Source organism: Arachis hypogaea, chromosome 19 (assembly GCF_003086295.3).
Source record: "Arachis hypogaea cultivar Tifrunner chromosome 19, arahy.Tifrunner.gnm2.J5K5, whole genome shotgun sequence".
NCBI classification, from domain to species: domain Eukaryota; kingdom Viridiplantae; phylum Streptophyta; class Magnoliopsida; order Fabales; family Fabaceae; genus Arachis; species Arachis hypogaea.
The window spans coordinates 154,438,150-154,453,760 of NC_092054.1; the positions used below are offsets into that span (position 1 = coordinate 154,438,150).

At 31.8% G+C, this 15,611-nt stretch overlaps 1 pseudogene; it reads right to left on the reverse strand.

The window, feature by feature from the left end:
• Positions 1–2,000: 2,000 nt before the first annotated feature.
• On the reverse strand, positions 2,001–4,840 carry LOC112777679 (uncharacterized; annotated as a pseudogene).
• Positions 4,841–15,611: the final 10,771 nt, after the last annotated feature.

Genomic DNA, 15,611 nt, shown 5'->3' on the forward strand with positions numbered 1-15,611 from the left:
AAAAATGCAAACCAGTTGAATCCTATGCTGTAATACTTACATATGTTGATATGATAATTCAGTTTCTCTCTGTAATTTGGAAGAATAAAAATAGAGTGGATTTTGATAAAAGATAAGGCAACTCTCCGCTTACAAATTCAAATATTATATATTAATTTTTAAATCAATCAAAATTCCATGATGCTAATATGCTATAGTTGTAACTTACAAGTTACAAAACATAATGTTTATTGTTTCTCTCATTTTTCAAAACCAGATTCACATTATTATTAAGTCGCTTATATTGCGTGTTCTCATATGAAAACAGTAGATATACATAACAATTAGATTAAAACTTTACAATCAAGTAAATAAAATACTTAATCAAGTCCAATTAAATTGTTATAATCGTTTTCCAGCTTCTTCTCCTTTTCCTTCTCATTCTCTTTCATTATCGTCGTCGTCACTACCACTACACCACCACCTCCATTTCCATCTCCTCCTCTTCCTTTTCTCATATGAATTTCTTTGATATCCTCCTTCTTTTTCTTCTTTCTCCTCTATCATCATCATTGTTATTGTTATTGTCATTATCGTCGTCTTCTTTTTATACGTAGAACAGTTCAAATTCAGAATGCACTGAAATTACTTAATGATGATGACACACAAACTCAGTTCAAAACAAGCACAGACCAAATGCACCTTATTTAAATCCAGAATGCACCGAAATTATTTAATAATGGTGACATACAAGCAAACTCAGTTCAAAATAAGTACACAAACTAGATTCAATCATCCACAAAAATACATGCATGTAAATTTTAAATCCAAAAAAGTTATCAATAATGACACCAGAAGTACTACAATTATCTTGCATGAACTAATTAACCAAATCTAAATCAATGAAACCAAGCGCACCTTATTTAAATTCAGAATGCACCGAAATTACTTAATGACGACGACACACAAACAAACTCAGTAAAAAAAAAAGACCAAGTGCAACTTATTTAAATCCATAATGCACCGAAATTACTTAATAATGATGACACACAAGCAAATTCAACTTAAAACAAACACACAAACTAGATTCAATCATCCACAAAAATACATGCATGTAAATTTTAAATCCAAAAAAAGTCATTAATATGGCTTAAATGACACCAGAAATACTACAATTAACTTGCATGAACTAATTACATAAAATCCAATTCAATTAGACCAAATGCACCTTATTTAAATCCAGAATGCACCGAAATTACTTAATGATAACGACACACAAACAAACTCAGTTCAAAACAAGCACAAACCAAATGCACCTTATCTAAATCCAGAATGCACCGAAGTTACTCAATGATGATGATACACAAACAAACTCAGTTCACAAGAAGCACACAAACAAGATTCAATCAATCACAAAAACACATGCATGTAAATTTTAAATCTAGCTAATATATTCTGCATAACTCAAAACATCTCCTCCTCATTCTTCTTCATTATTATCTTCTTTTCTTGTTCATCTTCTTCTTGTTTTACCTTCTCATGATTCTTCTGGTTTTACTCTCTTAACAAGAATAAAAACAAGAAAAAATCAAACAAAAAGAAGAAGAAACACATAATACTGCAAAATCACTAGGAGGAGGAAGAGGAAAAGAAAAAAAACGCAGCGGCTAGCAATAAAAGAACGACGATGAGGAGGAAACACACAAATGAGGAGGAGGAGCGCGGGAACGTTCTATGTAGTTGGAGCGTGTATCCACACTTTCACTAATGAAACTAATTTTCGTTGAGTTTGGACCAACTTGTTTAGACTTAGTAGTTGAAGCATGTAGCATAACGGTAACAATTAACTTATGGATTATGACAATTAAACAAAGTAATAAACAAATATATACTGCACCACATGCTTATTACCACATTAATTGTCAAATTTATGGACCTCAGCTTGTAAGAAATAAGCTTTCTAACATGGTTTAATTACACCTGGACTACTAAATTGACTATACATCATGCATATCAGAAAATTCTATATCAGATGCAAACTATTTTTGGTTTCATCAATATACCATAAGATATTGAAATTGGTGAAGTACAACATATAAACCCACTCATGTATCACAAGACAATAGGGTTCCATTGTATTTCAGTTTTGTTTTCGAAAAACACATTCAATTGACATAATAGCCACATTATAAATGGGTGCAAAATTGACAGCAGGTTCTACTTGTTAACAGAGTCAGAATAATTTGTTAGGCTATTGCTCGTACCTTCAGCCGAGTTTGAGAGGGGCTACTTTTTGTTGTATCAAAGAGTCATAAGGGATGCGCCATGTATTCCAGCATAAGCCATCTGAAAGAATCACCGGCACTTCTCATTCAGCCATAGACCCTTCCTTTGTATTTGAATTCAAGGCCCTGACGCAGAGCCGAGGCTTCGTACTAACAAGGTTCCTAGGGAGGACAGAGACAGCAACCACTATCGACCCATTTGGAACTCCGGAAATGGGGAGCACTTCGACAAGAACACACAGCTGCAACAATAGAGTCAATACTGAGAGTATGCGCAAATGTGAGTAGCACAAGCTAGACTATGTTTGGGGCGTACAACATGTTTACCTCTGGAGTCCTGAGGTCAACTACTGAATCTCCCACCACATCATTGACTGCAGAAGCCACTATGCCAAAGCACTTATTGCGGTCTAGCAAACTGAATGCATTGGAATCCTTTGATTTTTCTTTCACAGACTTCATTTCTTCAATTCCTCTTCGGTTGTACCCAACAGCAAACTACAGAATAAAATACAATACTGCTAAACATGGACTTTGATTGTCTAAAACTTATATCGTATGAGATTGGTTTAAGATTTTAATTCATCTACAAATATCAAGACTTGTTGATGAGTACAGGACTTATCATGAGGTGAGGCTCATTTGCATCAGAAAGGTAATATTGTATTGCACCTTTACAGGTCGTTCAAGTATGTTCTGTTTATCATCCACAAACTTTTTAACTAGCATTGATACTACTTCTTGCAGCTCTTTCTCATTTAAACCACAGGTAGCCTGGATTGGGAAAATGTGATGGCACCAGCTGCAGAGAAAATATGCTCACCATTAGTGCCAGAAAAGACGTGAACTGAAATCACTCACTAAAAGACTTTTCTAGTCTCCATTCGCAAACCTAATATGCCCACTCAACAAAAATTAGAAGCAAGATATGCAATTCCACATTTTTATCAATCGTTTCAAAAGCTTAAAGTTACTGCATCAATGGTTGTTAGGGCTTGAAGGCTGAACAAATGTATCAGTGGAAGGTCAACCAAGTATCAAACTTGTTTAACCACTTAGGATCATAAAGTCAATCAGTGTTTTCTTGAACAAAAATCTTGGCTCAGCTTTTCTTCAAGAAATACGTCTTCATTTTCTTCCATGGCCAGAAGGGAATGGCATAAATCCACACCACCATTTACTTCCTAGAACCATGAACACGACATTTTGAACTAACACTAAAAGCATAAGCAAATTTACTTACGCTGGTGATTTAACACTCCCTGATTCATAAGCTTGAATGATATTTGACACAATATCAACAGTGTCCGGCAATGCGTCCTCCGGAAATGTAAAGAGAAGCAAACCACTCCTTGTAAGCTTAACTAGGGAAAGACCAGGAACTCCTCGGAGTCTGTCTTTGCTCTATTACCGCTCCCGCTTAAAAGCTTACCTGCCACCATTGAGGCCATGAATTTTCAGTTCAACAAACCAAAAACACTACCTTCTTCTCCCTCCCAAAACTGGAAGACGAAAAAAAGAAGGTCCAACTATATATACTCAATACCATCTCCAGAGTTAGCAGTGGCAGAGGCTGTTTCCTTTTCCTTGTTGTCCAAACACTCCTCAGCATCATCTTCTGTGCATACCCTTCTTTTCTTAGAAGCATTATCATCTTCAAGGTTGTTCAAACTGTTATAAGAACCCTTGCTGAAGGGCCTGGCAAACTGTATGAAAAGTTAGAAGATCTTGTTTGTGCATTAATATACTCCAATCTCTCTAATGAATGAATTGTACAGAGAATCATTATTTGCTACCCAATCATGCTACGTTTACATAAAAAATCAGTCACCAATCCGCCACTGCGTATAGAAATCTGTATTTGACATCTCAATCTTTTTTTTTTTATTATACTACTAAAAAAAAGTTTGATTATTCTACTATGGCTGATTATTCCAGTAGTTAATTATTTAGTTAGAAAAATATGTGAATCAACGTGTATAAATTTACACAAATAATGACTTTTTGTGTGTGCATGTAGCATTTTCTTTTGATTATTAATAGCATTTAACATTAAAACATGAGAATAATAACGGTGAAGAGAAGAGGGTAAAGAAAGGGGGAACCTTGTGGAGTATAGAGATTGCTTCCTTGGTAGCGCTTTTCTCCCGTTCTGTAAAACATGATTCCAAATTGGTATATATATAGAAAAGAGAGCTAACTGAACAGTGGGGAAATGGAGAAAGAAGAGAAGAGAAGGAAGTAACTGACTGATAGTACAAGTGATAAGAAAGCCCGAATGGGAGCCATGAAGGAGAGAGGAGGGGGCGTTGTAGTCGAACCGGGGAAGCTTAATCACCGCCGAGTGCTGCTCCCATGGAGACATCTCTTTCTTCTCTTTCGGTGTTTCTCTTTCGTCTTCTCTTTCTTCGTGTTCATTCCTTCCAGTTATTGTGGCTACTCCGCCATCCTCCGCCATTCTCTGCGTTTGTTGTACTCCCCGTCCGCCGCTACCTTCCTCGTCTTAAATGACAAACCGTCGCGTCCAAAAGGAAAACTGAACCCTTTCATAACTTCCAAAAATTACTTTATTGTTTAAAATAAATAAACAAGGAAGATATAATATAAAATAAAAAAAATAAATAAAAAGAGAGAATATTAATATTTATTAATATAATTATCTTATCTTATTATAATATAAGTAATAAAAATATTATTTGTATATTAAAATTAGATACTAGAATCAGCTATCAATGTATTTGTATAAATATATGTATAATTTAATTTATTTTTAATGTGTATTTATATTTTAGTATGTATTTTATATTGGTGGCTAATTTTGTTGTACTCGTAGCATAACTCTATAAGTAATTTATATATTTACTAATATATTGTAATTTAAAAAAATCTACAAAAAGAAAAGAAAATTTTATATATTATTGCAATGTAAAGAGAGAGAAAAAAGTATTTGTTATTATTATTTCTCTGTGTGTTATTAACTATACACGTATTAGGCTTTGATTTTTCAAATTTCATTAAAGCCTTCTTTTATTGAGAAACTGAGCCGTCCAAGTATTAATGGACATCTAACTCATCCCTTATCACAACACTTTTCTTTGAATGACCATTTAAAATTATGCTTCATTAAAATTTTAATAAAAAAATCCCATAAAAAAAATTGTGAAGAAAAAAGAGTATAATATCCTTTGAGATTGGGACTGCCTCGTTAAAAAACTTGTTAAGAAAAATCCATTAGGGACCAAAATCTGACCAAGAAAAAAAGAGTATAGTCTCCCCTCTTGTCAACATTATTTAATGTCTCGAAATCGACGCATCTCAATCTGATGTACCAATCTTTCAAATGAGAATTTTGGAAGTGACTTTGTAAATAGATCTGCCAGATTATTGCTTGAGCAGATCTGTTGCACATCAATTGTTCTTTGATTCGAAGATCATGAGTGAAGAAGAATGTGGGAGAAATATGCTTTGTTCTGTCACCTTTGATGTATCCGCCTTTAAATTGCGCAATGCATGCTGTATTATCTTCAAACAGGACAGCTGGAGCTATCTTATGATCAATCAGTCTACATGATGATAGAATATATTGGATCAAACTCTTGAGTTAAAAACACTCGCGACTTGCTTCATGTATCGCTAGTATTTTAGCATGATTAGAAGATGTTGCTGCTATCGTCTGTTTCGTTGACCTCCATGACTGTATCACCATATGTGAATAAGTATCATGTTTGAGATCTTCCTTTATGTGGATCAAACAAGTATCCTACATCTGCATAGCCAACTGTTTGTGACTTGGATCCATATGGATAGAACAATCCCATATCAACCGTCCCATGAAGATATCGAAAGATTTATTTGATTCCATTCCAATGTCTTTTGGTTGGAGAGGAACTATACCTTGCTAATAAATTCACAGTAAATGATATATCAGGTCGTGTATTATTAGCAAGATACATTAGTACCCCAATGACACTAAGATATAGTACTTCAGGACCAAGGATATCTTCATTTTTTTTTTAGGACGGAATTGATCATTTTCCACATCTAAAGATCTTACGATCATTGGGGTACTCAAGGAATGTGACTTATCCATATAAAATCTCTTCAAAATATTTTCTGTGTATATTGTTTGATGAATAAAGATCCCATTTTTTGTATGCTCGATCTGCAAGGCGAGACAAAATTTAGTCTTTCTAAGATCTTTTATCTCAAACTCTTCTTTTAGAACTTTTATATCGCTGAAATCTCTTCAGGGGTTCCAATGATATTTAAATCATCAACGTACACAGCAATTATAATGAAGCCAGACGCAAATTTCTTTATGAAAACACATGGGCAGATATCATCATTCTTTAATCCGTTTTTGGCCAGATACTCTGTAAGACGATTGTACCACATTTGTCCAGATTGCTTTCGACCATATAAAGATCTTGCAATTTGACTGAGTATAACCCCTGTGAATATTCATTGGACGATTTAGATATCTTTAATCCTTCAGGGATTTTCATATAGATATCACGATCTAATGATCTATATAAGTAGACTGTTACCACATCCATTAAATGCATATGTAGTTTATGGTATGCGGATAAACTGACCAAATAATGCAATATTATTGCATCCACTACAGGAGAGACCTTTGTGAAAAACCTTGTGCCACAAGTCGAGCTTTGTAGTATACAACTTCATTTTTCTCATTTCATTTTCTCACAAATACCCATCTGTATCCAACAGGTTTTACATCTTCTAGTGTACGGACTATAGGTCCAAAGATTTCACGTTTTGCAAGTGAGTCTAACTCAGCCTTCATAGCTTCTTCCCATTTTGGCCAATCATTTCTTTGTCGACATTCTTCGACTGTTCTTGGATCAAGATCCTTACTTTCATACATGATATTTAGTGCCACGTTCTATGCAAATATTTCATTGACAATTGTCTTATTTCGGTCCCATTTGTCTCTTGTAAAGATACAATTTATGGAGATCTCGTCATTTTCGCAATTTTCAGGTACTTGAACATCTTTTGGCGTCGAAACTATATCTGAATTTTGGACAACTGCAGGAGTCTTTAATATGTCTTTATCTTTTTCAATAGAAATAGTATTTACCTCTTTTCTTTTTTGAAGATTTTTGTCTTTAGAACCGACAGGCCTAACATGCTTCTGACGTGAATTTATTTCGATGGCTCTTTGTCCGACTAGAACATCAATTCGAATTGGAGCATTTTCAGCTGGTATATAGGATTTAGTTATCCTTTTCATATCAGAAAACGCATAAGGCAATTCATTTGCTATTCTTTACAAATGTATAATCTTTTGAACTTCTAGTTCACATTGCCCTGATCGAGGATCTAAATGTATCAAGGATGATGCATTCCAATTAATTTCCTTTTTAGGAAACTTATTCTATCCCCTTAATGTTGGAAATTTTGATTAATCAAAATGACAATCTGCAAATCAGGCTTTAAATATATCTCCAAAGATACCTCAATATAGAGGGAGAATCATATCCAACATATATTCCCAATTTTCTTTAGGGCCCCATTTTGGTGCGAAAAGGTGGTGCAATAATGGGAATATATATCGCACACCCGAATATTCTTAAATGAGAAACATTTGGCTGCTGGCCAAAAGCTAATTGCATAGGAGAGAACTGATGGTAACTTGTTGGCCTCAAACGAATAAATGTTGTGGTATGTAAAATAGCATGCCTCCAAACCGAGATTGAGAGATTTGTTCTCATAAGTAAGGGTTTAGCAATTAATTGGAGGCATTTAATAAGTGATTCTGCTAACTCATTTTGTGTGTGAACATGAGCTACTGGATGTTCAACGTTTATTCTGTTAGCCATACAATAAGCATCAAAGGCTTGGAAAGTAAATTCACCAGCATTATCAAGACGAATTGCTTTGATTGGATTTTCTAGAAACTGTGCTTTTAATCGAATAATTTGAGCAAATAATCTCACAAACGCCAGGTTGCGAGAAGACAACAAACACACATGTAATTATCTCGAAGATGCGTCTATTAGGACCATAAAATATCTAAAAGATCCATATGGTAGATGAATAGGTCCATATATATCACCGTGAATCATTTCTAGGAATTCAGAAGACTCAAATCCAATCTTTACTGGTGATGGCCTTAAAATTAACTTTCCTTGAGAACATGCAATATAACAAAATTCACTAGATTTAAGAATTTTCTGGTTCTTTAGTAAATGTTCATGGAAGTTTTCAATAATTCTCAGCATCATAGTTGTTCCCGAATGATCCAATCACTCATGCCAAGTTATGAATTCATTTGGGTTGGTAAACTTCAGGTTTACAATGACATGTGATTCAATTGCACGAATTTTAGTATAATATAATCCAGATGAAAGTGATGATAACTTTTCTAATATAACCCTTTTATTTGAATCATGAGTTGTGATACATAAGTACTCATGATTTCTCTCATTCATTGTTTCAATATGATACCCATTTTGGCGAATATCTTTAAAACTCAACAAGTTTCTTAGAGACTTGGTAGACAATAGTGCATTATTTATTATGAATTTTGTTCTTCCGGAAAAAATATTATTCATCTTCTTGAGCCTTCTATCACATTGCCTGAGCCAATAATAGTATTAACATATTCTTCTTTTGGTACAAAATGTGTAAAATATATATTACTTTTGAGAATGGTATGCGAACTGGCACTATCCGCAAGGCAAACATCTTCATTATATGTCCTTGTCATTTTCTTCAAAGACAAATAATAATAATAAAATGAGTAGAAGTATATGTATAGTAAAATTATTTTTTTGATTATTTTTCTAAAAAATACTATGCATACACTACAACAATTCCTTAAGATAGCGGCGGTTATTTTGCGGCGGTTGTGTAAAATCGCTGCGAAACAACAATGTCCAGCGCATATAGGTTAGGGGTTGGGGCTGCAATCAGGTCGATATTTAGCGGCGGTTTTTCTCGAACCACCGCTATATTTCAATCAGGTTTGCATTTCGCGGCGTCTTTTCGAAAACCGCCGCTATATGTACCCCTGGGTGAGTTATTGTTTTACATTTTGCGGCGGTTTAAACCGCCGCAAAATGCGTATTACCACATATTGCAATATTTTCTTTAGTAATAACCATCTGGGTATAATCTAGTTAAGTAAACACTACTATCTTAAGCTACATATGTTTAAATCATTGTTACATCAATTTATATATGGTCCAAAAGTATATAAAGAGTACAATGAAAAGTACATTTAATAATATCCATAATAAATATAATAAATAAAAATAATAATAATTATAAATATTTTTTTATAAATTATTAAAAATCAAATATTTTCTAAAAATAATAATTATAAATATTTTCTATAAATTATTAAAAATAATAATTAAAAATATTTTCTACAAATGATTAAAAATTAAAAATTTTATAATTTTACCAAAATTATCATTTTAAATTTTAAATTTTTATTTTAATGATTTGTTGAGCATTTATTAAAATAAAAAATTTAAAATTTTTATTAATAACAATCTTAATCTGTATTCTTAGATATAAGAATTCATAATAACAAAATTTAAAATTAATTAATATTTTACCAAAATTAAATACTAGGGACGTCCTAACATGCATAATTTGAATCACCCTAATTTAAACTCCCTTAAGATTACATGCAAGCATAATTCGAATTGGACAAATTTAAATTACAAGCATCACTACTAATTCGAATTAGTGTTAGTTTGTCTCATTTGAATGGGACTGATTCGAATTACATAAGAATGTGCTTTTGGGAAATCTTGGTAATATTTTTCAATTTGGTAGAATTATGTAATTTGGTCGTCCATTTGGTTTAATTGTGCATTTTGCCCAATATATAAGGTGCCTTTTATAACTATGAGATATAAAGTATACAACAAAAAATTGTGTTGCAATCAAATGTGTTCGTATGATATACATAATTATTTGCGCTATATATCGAAGAGTCATTTGGCTTGGTGGCAGCATAACATTGTTAAAGCTTTTCCTTCTTCCAGGTTCAAGGTTCGAGTCCTGCCTTCTTCATTTGTGGAAGGCTTTACATAGTTGATCCACACGTTGTGGGTCCATTGGTAGAAGCGCGGGTTTAATTGGACCACCGGACGGTCCGGTCCGATTCCAATAACTATGAACGAAAATACTGAAATTTGGCGGCGGTTTAGAACCGCCGCAAAATCCATTCACATTTTGCGGCGGTTATTCCAGCGGTTGACTAAAATCGCCGCTATCCGTTTTGCCGCGCCCTATCTTCCGGCGTTTTATGAAACCGCCGCGAAATGTTTTGCGGCGGTTCAAAACCGCCGCTAAACGGCTCCAAAAACCGCCGCTAATTGGCGTTTTTGTTGTAGTGATAGTATCATATACTAAAAATTTTATTATTATTATTTTAGAACTTGGCACATTTAGTAATTTTAAAATTTATAAACATAAATATTTTATTAAATATTATTTATATACATCACACTTGAAATTTAAATACATAGGGAATAAAACTTAATTTTTATTTTATTTTATTTATTTACATAAGTATTTAACAAACCCACATATTAAATTTTTTCATCATTGATCAAATGATCAATATTTACTTCAAAATCCTCAAAGAAAAAAGATATATCATAATGAGTGGTATCATTTTTAGCAGCATCATTTGAAACAAAATTTGTCTCCTTTCCTTTGTCGTCCTTTTTCAAAGATACTTGATAAATACCGACTAGGTACCTTGGGGTACGACAAGTACGCGACCAATGACCCTTTCTACCACAACGGAAACATTTATCCTCTATTGATTTATTTTGCCCATTGTTTATTTCTTTATCCTATTTCTGGTGAGATCCTTTATTGTGAACATAATTTTTTGTCCTTCTATAATTTTTCTTGTTGCCAAAACCTTGTCATTTACCTCTTATGGGGTTATGATTTGCTGCATTTGCTTCAAGAAATGGGGCGGCGTCAGTTGGACGCACTTCATAATTTTTTAAAAGCAACACATTGTTACGTTCAGTAACAAGAAGGTAAGAAATTAATTCAGAATATTTTTTAAATCATTTTTCTCGATACTGCTGCTGCAGGAGCACATTCGAGGCATGGAAGGTCGAGAAAGTTTTCTCTAACATATCATTATGAGTTATCTTTTACCCACATAATTTCATTCGTGAGGTTATTTGAAACATTGCTAAATTATGTTCATTTATGGATTTAAAATCCTGTAGACGCAAGTGCGTCCATTCATATCGGACTTGAGGAAGTATCACTGTCTTTTGATGATTATACCTTTCTTCAAGATTTTTTCACAGATTTGCAAGATCTTTTAATGTGAGATATTCATTTTTCGACCTTTCGTCAAGATGACGACGAAGGAAGATCATGGCTTTAGCTTTATCCTTCTGTGATACATTATTTTCAGCCTTAATAGTATCTCCAAGATCCATTGAATCAAGATGGATTTTAACATCTAGTATCCATGGTAAGTAAGAATTTCCAGATAATCAAGAGCATTAAATTCAAGATGAGAGAGTTTTGATATAATGGAAATTTATTACCTACATCTTCCTAAATTTTGATCAGAGTCTCGTACTGATAACATGTTGTAAAATAAATAAACAAGGAAGATATAATATAAAATAAAAAAGTATAAATAAAAGAGTGGAGTATTGATATTCACTAATATAATTATCTCACTATAATATAAGTAATTTATATATTTACTAGTATATTGCAATTTAAAAAAATTCACGAAGAGAAAAGAGAATTTTATATGTTATTGCAATATAAAGAGAGAGAGAAAAAGGAAAGTATTTGTTATTGTTATTTCTCTCTGTGTTATTAAGGGAGATTTAACCTTCTATTTATACACATATTAGGCTTTGATTTTTCAAACTTTATCGAAGCCTTCTTTTATTGAGAAACTCATCCGCCCAAGTATTAATGAGTATCTAACTCATCTCTTATAACAACATTTATTTTTAATTTCGTGCGTTTTAACTTTTACCAACAAAATTATTGACAAATTTTTTATTCTATCATTGGAATTTCATAAAAAATTCATCATCTTACTTTTTTATTGATGGAAAATCTGTTGCAAATTTTGACGATAATTTCAATTGTTAAAATTTGTCGGTAAAATCCATCGGGATAGTTAGTTATTTTCTGATAGTGATTACCATTAAATTTTGTAATTTTATCATGTGCAAATCCTAAAACTTTAATTTAAAGGTAATTATTATTTTTTTTTATTTCATCAACTTTCTCGATCGTTTTAGAAAAACTTAATTTCAATGGCTATTGGAGTAATTTTTTTACTCATTAGTAAAACTTTTACTAAGGTCCCTAATTAATTTCCATCTTTTCTTCATGTGAACTAAAACATTCTCTTGCTTTGTCATAAGAGTGAGACTTTTGGATTTATTGATTAATCAAATAAACAATAGAAGTCATGTTTATAGTGGGATCAAAATTGTGTATTACATACATTTTCTTCGAGATTTCTCATAGTACTAAAGCACATATCACCCGTTTTTCTCGTTCTTTTTCCACTGAGTAATGCTAATCAACTTAAAAACTTCTCCCAACATCTTTTAATTTGAGGGTTTTGGCGGAAAATTTACAACAGTTTATCACGAAATTGATAAAATATAAGCAGTTGAATATATGAAAGGCAATGAGGCTCCACTTTTAGTTGATTTCATAAATCACATTTAATTGGAAGGGTGGAGCAAAAAGGGCTGCATATTAATGGCAGGTTCTTGTTTAGTAGTAATTAAAAGGGTACTTAGATATTCTACCAACAACTATTGAACAAAATATATCTTCACAAATTAGTGGATTGACTAAGTGATTAATTCACTTGTTTACTTAAGTAAATATTGAAAATTTGATATTTTGTGTATGTAGTAATCCATTAGTCTTGGCTTACCTATCTAAAATTTTTAGTGAAAACTAAATAATAGAGTTAAACAAAAAGTAAAAATGATAATTATTTTTTGTTAAAGAAGTATGTTTTAAATATGATGTTTTTATTTTTGTTATTTTATTGTAAAAAGAACGATATTCACTTTTCATTAAAAAGCACTACTGGCTAAAACATTACTCATATATTGCACCCAATGTTGGTTACATTCTTACTAAAAAAGTATGGGTTAATAGTCAAATTAGTCCCTAAAAGATAAAGCATTCCTCAAATTTGTTCCTAAAAGATTTTTTTAATCAAATTGGTCCTTAAAAGATTACGAATTAGGGTTTGTTTGGGTGAGCTTCTAAGAAAAGATCTTTTTTCGGGTTATTTTTTTTAAAAGATTTTATAAAAAAGAAAAAGTAATTTTATGTTTGGGTATCTCATGTAAAAAGATCTTTTTATCTATCAATTATGTTTGGGTATAACAATATAAAAGCAATTTTTTTTGTTTATTTATTACATGAAAACATTTTTTAAAAAAAAAAGATCTTTTAAAAAAAGATGTAAATTACAGCTTCTCAAAAAAGATGTTTTTTTTTTTAATTTTTCTAGTGTTTTTACTTTTACTACTAGAAATTTGCCAAACACGCTAAAAACTAAAAAAAAAGATTTTTTTTTCATTGAAAATGGATCTTTTTTTTATCAAAATAATGGCGCCCAAACAAACACTTATTATATATGTCCTTCAGTTACTCCACTCAAAATTTTCATCAACGATTTGATGATATAAAATGTTAACTGATATCATACATGACACATAACATGTTCAATTAAATGTTGACTACATATATTTACGAAAATTTATCAATTTAGTCACTAGATCATATTGAGAATAGAATTTTTTTAATTGGGAAAATGACTAAATTAATAAATTTTCATAAACATATTTGGTCAATATCCAATTGGACATATCAGGTATTATATATGTTATCAATTAACGTTTTACAATATCAATCTTTAAAGAATATTGTTAATAGAGTGATTGGAGGACAAATATGATTAATTCGTAATTTTTGAAGGACCAATTTGATTGAAAAAATCTTTCAAGGATAAATTTGAAAAATGTCTTATCTTTCAGGTACTAATTTGACTATTAACTCAAAAAAATATTAATCATCTAATAAATTTTATTTTATACTTTTTACTATTTAACAATGACTCTTATTTAATACTTGGTTATATTTTTTCTGAAAAATAATAAGAAATTTTAACTTGTCTTTTTAATTATCTTCTTTTCTTCTAAATAAAAAAAAATTATTTATTTTATTATGTTTTAAAAAATAACATATATATTTAAAATTTTGTTCATTTAAGTATTCGAATGAAAATTAGAAGGATGAATTACGATTCTCAATCATGATTTACTCTTTTTTTTGTTGTCAGTTCATCATCCATGTTTTTATTAGATTAAAATCCCCAATAAACTTATACATTTAAAGTTAATAAAGTATTATTTTAGTCCTCAATATTTGAGTTGAATCCTAATTTGGTCCTTATTATTTCAAACGTTCAATCCCAAAAAGTCAAAAACTTTAAAACCTCTTATTTCAATCCTAAAAAACATTTTAAGCGGGTTTAATATTATTCTACCGTTAAATTTAACACAAACAATCCACATATTGAAGGACCAACAACAAACAACAACAACAAAGCCTTGTCCCACTAAGTGGGGTCGGCTACATGAATCAAACGACGCCATTGTGCTCTGTCATGTATCATGTCTACAGAGAGACCGTTTACATGTAGATCTCGTTTGACCACCTCATGGATGGTCTTCTTAGGTCTTCCTCTGCCTTTCGCCCTTTGTCCATCTTCCATCTCATCCACCCTCCTGACTGGATGTTCTATCGGTCTTCTTCCCACATGTCCAAACCACCTGAGACGCGATTCAACCATCTTTTCCACAATGGGTGCTACTCCAACTTTCTCCCTTATATATTCATTCCTTATTTTATCCAATCGCGTATGACCACTCATCCATCTCAACATCTTCATCTCTGCCACACTCAACTTATGTTCGTGCTCCCCTTTAGCCGCCCAACACTCCGTACCATACAGCATAGCCGGTCTTATAGCGGTGCGATAGAATTTACCTTTAAGTTTTAAAGGCACTTTTTTGTCGCATATTGAAGGACCAATAACGTTCAATTTCAATATGTAAATAAAATTGACCAACAAACGATCATCAATATAAAAATTTTTTTCTTTGATTTTAGAGCATTGATGATTGATTGTTAGGATTTGAGATTTTGTAAAAGAAGAAAATCGAGGAAAAAAAGTATTATAAGAAGGTTTTGATCATGTTTAATTTCTCTAATACATAGAAGAATATATAACTTAACTAGTAATGCTATTAACGTCAACAT